Source organism: Olea europaea, chromosome 2 (genome assembly GCF_002742605.1).
Source record: "Olea europaea var. sylvestris chromosome 2, O_europaea_v1, whole genome shotgun sequence".
Taxonomy (NCBI): Eukaryota; Viridiplantae; Streptophyta; class Magnoliopsida; order Lamiales; family Oleaceae; genus Olea; species Olea europaea.
Genome location: NC_036238.1, coordinates 13,161,081 through 13,175,437, shown reverse-complemented (window position 1 = coordinate 13,175,437; position 14,357 = coordinate 13,161,081).

Genomic DNA, 14,357 nt, shown 5'->3' with positions numbered 1-14,357 from the left:
AGCTAATTTCCACTTTCTAATACCTTCACAATTATATGTCACATCCAAATTTAACTTCAGTCCCATTATAACAATATTTATCCCTTTCATTTTAGGGAAAAACTAGCAATCATCCTACAACCAAATTAATATATCTATCGTTCCCCAAAATCATTCTTCCAGGTGATTAATTCCATTGATGTAATCATTTCCACAAATAATCCATGCTCAATCATCAAATTTAAAAACTAGGATTTGCCCAAAAAAATTGATATCTCCTTACCTTAGTGTAGATAGAAATTCAAGAATCAATAACTTGAGCTTCAAGTAGTATTCATTTGACAAATCTGAAAATTTCGAGCCAAAATTAAAACCCTTGAATTTTAACATAAAATTTATCTACCTCTTGAAGAAAATAAAGAGAAAAGAAAAATGAAAATAGACCTTGAACTACCTCTTTTCTTTGTTCTTCTTCTTCTTCTTCCTTTTTCCTTTTTCTCCTTCTTTTTCTTCCCTTTTCTTCTCTCTTTTCTCTTCTCTGCGTTTTTTCCTCCTACACTGTCCTTTTTTATTTTTGTCTTGTGTGTGTAGTGTGTGTTTCTAAAGAGAAAAGTGATGGTCAAAGGCATTTAAAGCCCACTAACTCCAATTTTCAAGAAAAGTCCCTCTTCTCTAATATGAGCTAACATTTAAATCCTAAACTTCCCAAAAATATATAAGTAAATTTTTAACTTCAAATTGTATCCAATTTTACCATCATATATTGCCAGTTGTAAAATAAACCCCAATAAAAGATTTTAGTCAATTCGAGTCCCAAAAAAAATTAATTTATTTCATTTTATTTCTTAATTGACTTTGACCTTGACTAGTCAACATTTGAATTTTTTGACTATGAAAATTGAGTTGTAACACTCTGTCTTTCAAAGAAAAGAATCCTTACATCTTTTAGCGTAAGAGATCTAAATGTATATTCTTCAATGCCAACATGACGGACGTTGACAAATCAATCAATTAGGCACTCGACCAGGGCATCGATGCTGACTAATAAGCCAATGTAGATGGTCTCGTGGCTTACCTTACTTGATCAAGTCACCATTCGCACACCAAAATCATGACTTCTCAATTCTCCTTTAACTACTAGTTCCAAAATATTTCTAACCTGATCTCGTCCGACAGCATAGCATTTATCTAATCAAGCCCTCTAATTTTCCAACCAACTTAATTCAAATTTAAGCAGAATTATTAGGAGAGATGATGAAAACATAGGTTTTTCTTACAGAATGCTTGCATGTTAACTTTCATGTACCTATTATTCTTTTTTCTTAAATTTTCTTTTTTCAATTGTATCTAGTATGACTTTGAATAGTCATCTAATTACATTCATAAACATAGTTTAGTAAGCTTTTGTAAAAAGTGCTTGCATACTTATAACTGAGTTTGGAACATTAAAACTTACTTGAAATCCCAAGAAAAATGAGAGTTGAATTACTTACCTTCTTGCCACTTGTTTGCTCACCAAATACTCCTCTTTTAATCAGAAGGAATTTGACAGCCACAATCTAAGAACCCAAGTTGAGATGTTATCTTCCAAAAATCAAGTCTTTTTCCTCATGTATTTTTCTTCCACTCCCTTACCCCGACTTTTTGTTTTGTTTTTCTTTCAGAAAAATGAATAATGGAAGTTGATGGGAGTTATGGGCGGTGGGGAGGTTAACTTTCAAATTCAATTTTCAACCCCTCCCTCCAAAATTCACTTCCATGCAAACAGTGTCGGGTCGGGTCAATCCACATGGGTGACCCTTTTTCTTCCAACATCTCCCACTCGTACATGATGGGCTTAACATGATTCTAACGTAATCTCAATTATATTAATCTCAACATCTCCAAGTTCATACAGGTAAATGGATCGTGCGACCAGGGAGCTAATTTAAGAGCACACAACACTATACACCTATTAGGAATATATAGCAGCTCCGGAAGAGGAATTATATTTCTCACCATACCCCAGACATATTTTGTAACACAGTTCGAGTATTTCTGACCCTCAATTTATTTTAGAACATACTCGACTTTCTCATTTATATTGTATTCACAATTATGTCACAAAACACAAATAATCAACTCAATTATCCGACTGGTGAATACAAGCTGAGGTGTTGGTTAAACAGCCTTCCTTTCCTACTTGAACCCCTTCATTTCAAATCAGCTGCTTTCCTAGACATGTCCCATCAAATCGAATCAACCATAGTTATTGACAACATGCTAAAGTAGCAATACTGATATAAAATTATGAAAAACAGTCAAAAGTCATAATGGTATTTATAAGTGAGATCAAATGTGCCTCAGAGACTCACACAATGAAGAAGCGGGGATCAATTCTTTCATTTCTCATTGGTCGTTAAAGCACACGTGGTATGAAACACGTGTTACGATATTTTCTTTCGTTCTTAGGGCTTATGTCAAATTTTGCAAATTAAATACATCATACAGATCATAGTTCAGATATTCCTCGATATCTAACCTCTGTTCTCCTCTTATTTATTCCTCTAGGTAATCTCAAATCGAGAACTCGATCTGGCTATAAAATACATGTCTAATGGATAGCAAAAAAATTCATACCAATTACTTGTTGTAATCTCATCTAGATATTACATCAAGGCGACTGGATCATGTACACAATATGATCACTGTGTCTCATCTCAACACACCTCAAAGTGTCTGACGCAATTGTTCGTGTGAGTGAACCAATATCAACCTGTTTGACATACTTTATTTGTGCATATGCAATTGTAACCTAAAAATCATAATAAAAGATTACTCTTAACATGTGAACTCAAAACATTGTTCATTAATGGACATATATGAAAAAGTTCACATTGTACATTTCAAATTCTATACAATCCCAAAGATTTAACATATGTCATAAAAATATCTCTAGGGATGGGTTTTGTAAGTGGATCAACTACCATTTGGTGCATAGAAATATACTGCAAACTTATTTCCTTCTTGTCTATGATATCTCTTACAAAATTATATTTTGTATCAATGTGTTTGGTTCTACTGTGATACTTGGGATCCTTAATAAATGCAATAGCAGTCTATCACAATAGATCGATATAGGTACTACATCACCACTAACGACTCTTAGATGCTGTAAGAATCTCCTTAACCAAATAGCTTCTTGTATTGCCGAAACATATGCTACGAATTCTGCTTCCATTGTGGACAAGGAAATACATGAATGTTTCTTGCTACTCCAAGATATAGCGCCATTATTAAGCAAGAATACATATTCGGAAGTTGAATTGCGCTCATCTAGGTCTCCACCCCAATCTGCATCTGTGTATCCTTTTAAGCACAAATCATTTCCTTGATAGCATAGGAAGTAATTAGTAGTACCCTTCAGGTATCTCAATATCCTTTTAATAGCTTTCCAATGCTCTCTTCTAAGACTGGCTTGATACCTACTGACCAGATCTACAGCATAACAAATATCGGGACGAGTACATAGCATAGCATACATCAAGCTCCCAACTGCATTGGAATATGGAACTCTAGACATTTCTTCTTTTTCCTCGAGAGTTTTAGGACACATGTGAAGACTTAGAGTTTCGCCTTTTGATACAGGAGTGTTAATAGAATTACAATTCTTCATTTTGAAATGTACAAGAATTTTCTTAATACATAGCTTTTGTGACAGAGTAAGAAGCCTCTTTGAACAATGTCTACGAATTTTAACACCTAATATATAATCTGCTTTACCCATGTCCTTCATTTCAAAATTTGAGGACAAACATTTCTTAATATTTTTAATATACTCCTTATCATTTCCAACCAATAAGATATCATCTATGTAAAAAGATAAAATTACAAATTTCTCATTGGACCTTTTCAAATAAATACAGTGATCTTCATCTATCTTGATAAAATTGTATGAGATAACTGCTCTGTCAGATCTCAACTACCACTGTCCAGAAGACTACTTTAGGTCATAGATTGATTTATTCAATTTACAAACTTTATTCTCTTGATCCGTTTTAATGAAACCTACTGGTTGTTGCATGTAGATTTTTTCATCCAATTCTCTACTGAGAAATGAAATCTTCACATCCATTTGATGTAATTCTAAATCTAAACGTGCCATGATAGCTAAGAGTAGGCGAATTGAAGTAAATCTCACTACTGGCGAAAAGGTCTCTTCATAATCTATACCCTCCTGTTGAGTATAATCTTTGCCACCAAGCGAGCCTTATACCTCCCTATAGTCCCATCAGCTCTTCACTTTATTTTGAGAACTCATTAGTTCCCAATGGCTTTTCAACCAGTTGGAAGACCAACCAAGTTCCAAACCTCATTTGATTTCATAGACTCTATCTCTTCTTCTATTACATTCTTCCTTTGCAGGACATGATAGAGCTTTTTTTACTAAACTTGGTTCTTCACCATCTTCAGGAGATATTAGGAAACCTTGACCTTCAATCTCGAAATGATGTTTAGGCATACTTTTTCTAGTACTCTTACGAAGTGAAAGCTCTGATGTGACCCTGTCACTTGGAGTTAGAGATAAATTACTCCTACTTGGATCGACAGGTGGAAGTGTTTCCTCTTACACCTCAGTTGATCCATCAAGTACAACTCTGTCATCTAATTCATATAAAGGTTCTCCCTTTTTAATTTCTCCCCTGTTAGGAAAATCACTGTCAAAAAATGTCACATCGCGTGACTCTATCTCAGTTATAGTCCCATTGTGATTTTCACGTATGAATACATATCCTTTAGACTGGTCTGAGTATCTTATAAAGATACACTTCTTACCTCAAGCACCCAATTTTCCAAACTTACTTGAGGAATCATGGATATAGGCATCTGATCCCTAGGATCTAAGAGAACTTAAATCAAGGGATCTACTTGTCCAACGCTGATATGGTGTAGTAGGTATTGATTTAGAAAGAACTCTATTCAGAATGTAGGTCGCAGTTAACAAAGCGTTTTCCCAATAGGAAATAGGAAGTTAGCCTGCACCATCATGGACCTCACTATTTCTAGCAACGTTCTATTTCTACTCTCAGCAATACCATTTTATTGAGGTGTATTGGGAATAGTTAATTGTCTAATGATTCCCTTATCATCACATAGTTTTCAAAACTCTTTGGATAGATATTCACGCCCTCGATCAGTTCTCAAAGCTTTCACCTTTCTATCTATTTGATTTTCTACCACATTTAAATATCATCTAAAGCATTCCAATGCCTCCGACTTATGAGAAATCAAATAGACATAACTACACCGCGTAAAATCGTCTATAAAAGTAATGAAATAAGAGCTCCATGTCTTGCCCTCATATTCATCGGGCCACACATATTTGAATGGACTAACTATAATGGAAGTTCGGCTCTTAAAGCGTTACCGAATGATTTTCATGTTGTTTTTTCGATTAGGCAATGTTCACAAGTAGTTAACGAAACCTTAGAGATTGAACCTCATTCTCTCTTGTCCAATATGTCCTAGTCTATCATGCTATACAGATGTATTAATATTCAAATCTTTAGAAGAAGAAGAAGATACATTCATAGAAAAACAACGATCAACATAATAATTATAAGTGTTTGGATCACAATCCAACACTACAAAGCCACTTTCTACATGTCCAGATCCATAAAATATATCACGATTGTTTATACGAACAAAATTACCAAAAAAGGTTCAAACTGCAACCTAATCTTAAAAGAACAACAACAGAAATTAAGTTCCTTCGTATCCCCGATACAAACAAGACATCATGAAGGAGAATAGTAAGGCCACCACGCAAATGTAACCTACATGTACCAATCCCTTTCACCTCCACTCTATCATCGTTGCCGACTGATATCCACTTTGTGCCAGCTTAAAATCGACAAAACTCCACAAACACTTCTCGATCCTGGTCACAAGGTCTGTCGCTCCTGAGTCTACAATCCATATAGAATAAGATTCAGTTAGTATAACAGTGCTTGAAACATAAACTGCACTAAGAGAAGTATTTATAAGAGCTATCTTCTTTGGCTCAGGGCATTCCTGAGCAAAGTGACCCAACACCTGACAGTTGAAGCATTTCAGCTTGCTCTTATCTTTCTTCTTTTCAAACCATTTACCCTTCTTATTGCGCTTGTGTTTGTTCTTTTTAGGTCCCTATCCAGTTTCTTTTCCCTTCCCTTTCCTACCTTTGAACCAGTTCTTCTTATGCTTAAATCCTAAAGCTTTCCCATAAATAGATTCAGCCATAAAAGCTTGTCCTAGAGATTTAGCTGCACCAAGGCGCTCATCTTCTAGTTCCACATGGCAGGCAGCATCAGCATATGTTCTGATGCTATCATTATAAGTCAAATTGGCTTTCAGATGTTCCAAATTATTAGGAACGGAGCGGATCAAAGCCTAAATTTGTTGCTCATCAGAGAGTAAATGACCAGCTAACTTCAATTCCCTAATCATAGTGGACATGATCCTCACATGTGTGATATTATGATTAGGAAGTTTCTTGTAAGTGTCAAATTTAATAGTCAGTTGCCTCAATCTAGTTACACTAGCACCACCGCATTTCTCTCTCAAATATGTCCAGATGTAATGAGTAGTCGGGAACTGCTCACACTCATGTATGAGATCATCCACCACGGAACTTACAAAAATTGCACGAGCAGTGAAATCTTTCTTTTTTTCATGTCTGGTAAGTTTCCTAATCCCTTCTTTGTTGAGCAGTTTAACCCACCCCTGGGTCTTCCATCACGTGGTTAATGCCGTCACGCCAATCTTGTTCCTCCAACACATACCAAATTTTATGGTACCAAGTGTTATAGTTATCGCCATTCAATTTGTCACCTTTATTTATGTCAGCTATGATATTCTTAGATGCCATGGTCTGTCAAAATATTAGAGACAATCATATAAATGTCCATTTATGCACACATCATTTTGCGCTCATGAAAATTAAGTTTTATGATAATTTCACATTAGATACGAAAGTCAAAAGTTCACTAAGTTTCCAATCATTATCCATTATCCTAATGTTATATTATCACAAAATTAATTTCATAGCGTAAAATCACAGGTTCTAAGTCAAAATAACTTAAACTCTTCCACCTTAGAACTCCCACTAAAGTAAAAGATTAACCATATACAAGATTAGTAAGACATTTTGAATAAATCTGACATATATGAAACATATACAATAATATCAAAATGTCAAATATGTACATTCGATCATATTAAACATCTTTAAACAACTACTAAACATGAGAAATAAAATCTCACATTGTTCGATGATTTTTGAACTAACCATACTTATCGAAATTAATCACAAAATTTTCATTTTCTAAATTCCATTTTTTCTTCAAGATTCTGACCAAATAATTGTAGCATTGAGGTGATGAATTATCAAAAATTTCAATAGCAACATCATGCCAATATTTAGGAAGCGTCCTCATTAGATGATACACTCTCCACCTCACATATATATTGTCCCAAATGTATTAGTTCTCGACGCATCGCTTCGAGACATTTTATGTGTTGTACAAGGTTATGTCGTGGATCCATTTCTTTGTTTCTATAAGCACATAATTTTTCAATACGTTCCACAACTCGTGCTCTACTAGCTTCTCCTCTAAGGACGCTAACACCACATGTTGATCTAGTCATATTCGATCAAACATGATAATTGAAAAACTAGTCACAATGGATCGCATAACTTAATCAAGATCCACCACTCATGAATGTATAGAAGATGTGGTTTATCAAATACTTTCAAAGTATTTTTTATTTTAAAAAAATGAGAACAAAAAAAAAAAAAAAAAACTCCCACTATGCAAATACCACTTAACAACACTTACCAAAAATATTATTGATTTTTTTTTTTAAAAAAAAAAAAAAAAAAAAAAAAAAAAAAAACTCCCACTATGCAAATACCACTTAACAACACTTACCAAAAATATTATTGATTTTTTTTTTTAAATTTCAGGTTTTAATCAAGTCCCAAAATATTATATATATAAATATTTTTGATTATCTGAAATTATTTTACTTGTATAAAAAAAATCAAGAATATTTGAGGGACCAATTTGTAACCTTTTAAATTGAATTTGGAATAATCAATTCCAAAAAAAAAAATTCATTTTGGGATCAACACACAATTTTTCAAATTGGTATTGGAATAAACACCATTAAAAAGTATTGGGACTAAAAATTGCATTTTTTAATATTTGAGGGACCAACGTGCAATTTTCCAAATTACATTTGGAATATTTAATTTTCAAAAGTGTGAGGACCAACATGCAATTTTTCAAATTGCACTTACAATATTTTAGGGACCAACATGTAATTTTCTTAAAATGGAATTAGGAATTCCCACCTTTACTGCTACTATTTCAGTTTCAGATTTTTTTCTTTTCCGAGTTACTTTTCATCGTCTTCCAAAATAGGCAGTTTTCTATCAAAACTTTGAAAGGCCATAAGTTCCTCAATTCAATGCCAAATTTTATGTTCTTTATACCTTGGAAAGATCTCAAGAAGATCTATCCAAGCATATAAATGGGCAGAGTGGAACTTAACGTATAAGAAATTATCATGCGATGAAATTTCGATTTTCTCAATTAGGATTTGATTTTACTCTCAAAATACAAAGCCAAATAGCATGAAATTTTCCAGAGATGATCTCCATAATATCATAAATGTATAATATAAATTTCATGAATTTATATGAAGTATATCAAAATTTGCCATTAACGACATTCAAGGTTTTAAAGAAAACAGGAATTCTTGTATTTCATTCAATCTAAAACATTTACGGCAAGTATTTAAGCAAGGAAACAACCTACTTAGGCTCTAATACCAATGTAAAACATGCTTGAATACTTATAACCGAGTTTGGAACATTAGAACTTACTTGGAATCCTAAGAAAAACGAGAGGTTGAATTACTTGCCTTTTTGCCACCTGTTTGCTCACCAAATACTCCTCTTCTGGTCAGAATCTCAATCACAAGGGGAGGAATTTGATAGCCACAATCCAATAACCCAATTTGAGATGTTATCTTTCAAAAATCAAGTCTTTTTCCTCGTGTATTTTTCTTCCACTCCCTTAACCCAAATTTTTGCTTTGTTTTTCTTTTAGAAAAATGAATAATGGAAGTTGATGTGAGTTATGGGTGGTGGGAAGGTTAACTTTCAAATTCAATTTTCAACCCCTCCCTCCAAAATTCACTTCCATGCAAATCGGGTCGGGTCAACCCACATGGGCGACCTGTTTTCTTCCAACAGCATTAAACTTTATGTGTACCATCTCAAGTTATCATTGTTAACATCATTCATCAGATAAAGTCAAACTTAGAAATCTGGAAGAACTTGAAAGTCTCTTCATAAAAGCACGAAAACATAGTTCCCATTCATATTCTATGAGAAACAGATAATGTTTTGATTCACGAAAACGATATCACTCCCTGGTGGGTGATGTTGAAGATGGTTGGGTATGCATAGACACGAGAGAAAATGAGAAGGAAATTATAACTTTGCCTTATCCATTACTAGAGGATTTACATGAAGGAATTTCACAACCTTGTACGTTCTTGCAAAGGATTTATATCCTGTGCCAATTGAGATATTGGATTTTGAACAAAACTCCATTGTCGAAAGGAGGGGGTGGTAGTGGTGAAAGGGCGTTGGATAGGGGTTGATGGGATTGGTAGGAGAAGAAATAGGTTTTTTAATCTTTCTTTCCTAAAGAAATTAGGATGTGTTTGATTATATTTATTTTCTATGAAAAATATCAGTTTTTCACCCAAATTCCTACTTTAGATATTGGATTGCTATTTTTTTCATTGAAAATATTTTCCAACTTTCAAAAATATGTCTAATTTTCATTGTTTTAATGAAAATATTTTTTTTGGGGAGATAGGTTTTTATTTTCCTCAAAATAAGGAAAATATTTTCTTTCCTAGGTGATTTTTTGAAAATTTTGGGACTAATTGCAGTTATTTCTTGTTTTCTCTTTTTTCTTTATTTTCACTTTGTTTATTTAATGAGGAGAGTAGATTCATCACTTGACAAGGTTTTAATGTTGAAAATGGATGACAAAAATGATTTGTACAAGATTTAATTGATCTTATGGTGAAATGCATAAAATCAAAAGGATAAAGACGATATGCATGAAATAAACAAAGCATCGAAACATTTGTATTAACTAATAGTAAGCACGTGCATTGCACGTCTTATATATCAAATGAATGATATGCGTAATATTTTTTAAATATTAATACTATTTTTTAAAATAGTTGATGTAATTGATATTGTTAAAGGAAAATTGCAAATTGTAAATATATAAACATATATATGAATAAAAATTTTATGAAATTGTGTTTATAATGTGAAAATGTTGAACAAGGGTTGATTGCTATTATTTTTTCACTTTGAAATCGGTATGTGTTTCCTCTCTCAAGCATGGGAAAAACTTTTCGATTATATCCTTAAACAACATAAATTAGAAATTACTTCCTGAAAACATTATAAAAATAACCGATTAGTTTAATGGTGAAACTTTCAATAAAAAAAAACAAAAACAAAAAGTATTGGTTAATTCAGACATTATATAATACATTCCCATTACACAAAATTAGTTTTAAAACTTCAATAGGACCGTTCTTATTGTAGTAGATCTCAAGGGAACTTTTTGAAGTATATATACTTTTATAATCCACTATTTTTCAAAAATATTAAGTTTGTCTTATAAAGATATAATCATAATCTTTGATTGGCGACGTCAACCCTACATATATGAAAACAAATTTAAGCTATGACAATAAAAATATACATCAATAATTAACAAAATGGGAAAAGTTAATATTTTTCAAATTAAGCTGACGATCTAGCACATTTTATTTATCTATTTATGAATCGGATCCAATTTTTGTTAGTGTTTCGACGATGATGTAATTATCTGTGATGTTTCTAGCATACAAAATAAAAAAGTCATTGATATCTTAGTTTAGTAATTTATTTATCAAAGTTGGAAAAAACTATATCGCAAATATATGATATATCATATAACACATTTCTTTATCAAGAATGTGATTACGCTCAGATATCAATATAATGCAACAACATATGCTAATTATGATTAACTCTTTAGAATTTGTTTATTGCCGAAAATTAGGTAAATATGAAAAAAAAAATCAAATGATATTATTTAATATAAAAATCAATTAAAGACCAACACAAAATGGCTACTGTTCACGTTTCAATAAAATCGTAATTGCCGAAGTTTGGTATAATTTGCACCTATGCTGATGCCCCATCATCACTTCTAAATGTAATTATTAAATCATGGTTTAATAAATAATAAAACAACTAAATAGAAGCCATAAATTTTGAAATATAAAAAATATAAATCGTCATGCCAAAGAAATGGTGAATAGAATATGGCATATAAATGTCCAACAAAAAATGGCTCTACAAAAATAAAATTAATAATGCATATTTGCATGAAATATGATGAGAAAATAACATTGTCAGGTTGCCACGTGATTAGGATGCCCCAAACAAAGTATATATATAATTAAAATGATTCGTAGTAATTGATAAATCTAATATAGAAATTTCATACAATTAAATCCATGATATTAGAGATTAAATTGAAATGCAAATCAAGCTTGACTAATCGTAAAATAAATAAATAAATACAATCACAAAACTCATTGGCTTGTAAGTAGCTTATAGTATTCATTGGGGAGCATTCCTCTTACACATGGATTTGACAAGTATTTTTGACAAATAATCCGACCTTTAATTTAATCGAATCTAATGGTCAGTATGTATTTCACTAGGATGTTGGGAGAGTTAGTTATAACCGCTTGAGATCCATGAGATACTAACAGTTGAATTTGTTTAAATTAAAAGTCACGATTATTTGTCAAATCCATGTGTAGGAGGAACGCTTTCCATCATCATTTAGATCGACATTACTAAAAGAATCAAAAAATAAAAATAGAGAGACAAGAACTACATTATCTTTTTCGCATGATCAAAAATTTCGTGAAAGACAAAAATAACCATTTTTTGTAGAATTTATCTTACCCAAATCGACTTCTCCAAAACTCCAATGTCCAACATGAATAGATTAACATATATAAGCATCATCTAGGCTATTTTCGAGTTTTAAGAAACTCTAGCCCATAATAAATTGTTTTGTTGATAATAATTCTTACCTTTAGTCCACAATAAACTGTTTTGATTAAGAACAGTTCTACAATGAAAAAAGTTGATTTTTATGGCTATAATAATCATAATTTTGTTTATTATCTAGTTTATGTACTAACACAAAGTAGTTCTACATTTCCCCTCTCATTTATTTACATTAAGCCCCCCCGTATGGCTTCTATTAAATTTCATTCCATTTTTTTTCTATTTTTAACCATACAATCTTCCATAAAACAATAACACACGTAAATCGAAATTTTTTCTTCTTTTCAACCACTCATTTTTCAAAAAAAAACTCTATTCCACACATTTTCATTTCCAAAAAACGAGGGCCAAACAAGGGTAATTATTAAGTATAAAAAAGCCTCTCTTAATTCCTTTCACATGCTCTCCATTGGCAGGAAATTCGAAAACGTAGCTTTAACAGACTCTCTTCATCTTCTTTCATTGTATGTTCTCTCTGTTAAAGTTGTGTGTGAATGGTTTAGAATTTCAACAAATACTACAATGTTATAATAATTTATTTAGTTTCATATAATGATAAGAATATAGAGAAAAAAAATTTAGGACTTAAGTATAAAAATAAGCAAGATTATAAATATTTATTGCTACTATAATTTTGAGTAGTTAATAAAACTTTTAATGGAAATATAATTACCCTACCATTTGGTATTCCGTTTTTATTTAAACTTAGATATTTTTAAATAAGGGTAAATATAACACAAAATGAAATTTTATCAAGTTATATAGTAGCATTCTGTATGCATTAATTTTATTTATATTATTTAGTTGTTACGATATGTGTGAAACAATCAAATGAAACAGACATTTAAATAAGGGTAAAAAGAATGTATTAGACATATAACTAAATATATAAGGGTAAATTTGGATAATTATATTCACACCACAATTTTTATATCTTACACAACTTTTTTAATTGCACTTTATATTTTTAATCTTTGCTCATTCTAGCATTTATGTTTCTAATGATTTTTCATATAATTCTTATCTTAAAACTTTTCATTGATTAACACATTTTGTATTTGTAATTTTTGGTCCAAAAGTCCGTTGAAATAATGTTATACAACTTATTTTTTTATCATATTTTTAAAAAAACAAATGAATAAAAGTACCAAAAAAATTATTTTTTCATTTCAAAAAATAAAAATAAAATATTTTGATATAAATCATCATCAACAACGAAACATACTAATTATTGAAAAGTTGAAAATAAAAATTTGACAAAATAATTTCAAAAAATAATTGTTATAATGAGTAACGATCGATGATCTTAATTATAATTAAAATGTGATATATTAAATAAAAATTGTGATAACAATATCATTACCCTTAAATATATCGTAGATCATTTTTTTTTTTTTAAAGGAGTTAAAATTTGAACCTTTGACAGCCTGCCAGTCACATTTTTTTAAGGAAAAATTGCAACAGAAATACTAAACCTTTTGTTTAATGGCAGACTTTGTCCAAACCTTTGATTTGTGCCACTGTGAGTACCAAACCTTTAAAAAAATATGCAGCTCAAGTCCAAAATGACGATTTCCGTCTGTTTGACCCCAAAATCCGTCAGTTGACCCGAGAAATAAAAAATTTAATAATTTGACCATATAAGACAAGACTAAAATGGTCATTTTACTATTTTAATATAAATAAATTAATTAAACTAATATATATATATATAGACACACACACAACCTCTATATGTATTTCTTCTCATACCTACCTACCCAATAATGGGGAAATCAGTCTCGCCATATGCCACCCACAACCCACCGTTGGTAGTGCCATACCCGTAAATCACTGCCCCCACTCCCACCCGTAAAAAATTTGGAGTAAAAACTTCCCATTATTAAATCTCAAGTCCCCTATAGAACATGAATGGAAAATAATGAGGAGATTTAGAAATTGGAAAATGAGCAATTTCTGATTTCCAATTCCAGGGTTCATTGTGAGTTTTGATTTGGTGGAAATGAATTACAGAAGCTTTCAAGGGATGAAAATCGGGGTTTGAAAAATACGATTTTCTTAAGTGGTGGATAGTTGTAGCACGCGACGGTGGGTGTTTGTAGCACGCGATGGTGAGTGGTTGTAGGAACCGATGGTGGGTGGTGCTGTGTTTTGGTGGGATTGGGGGATGGGGGTTGGG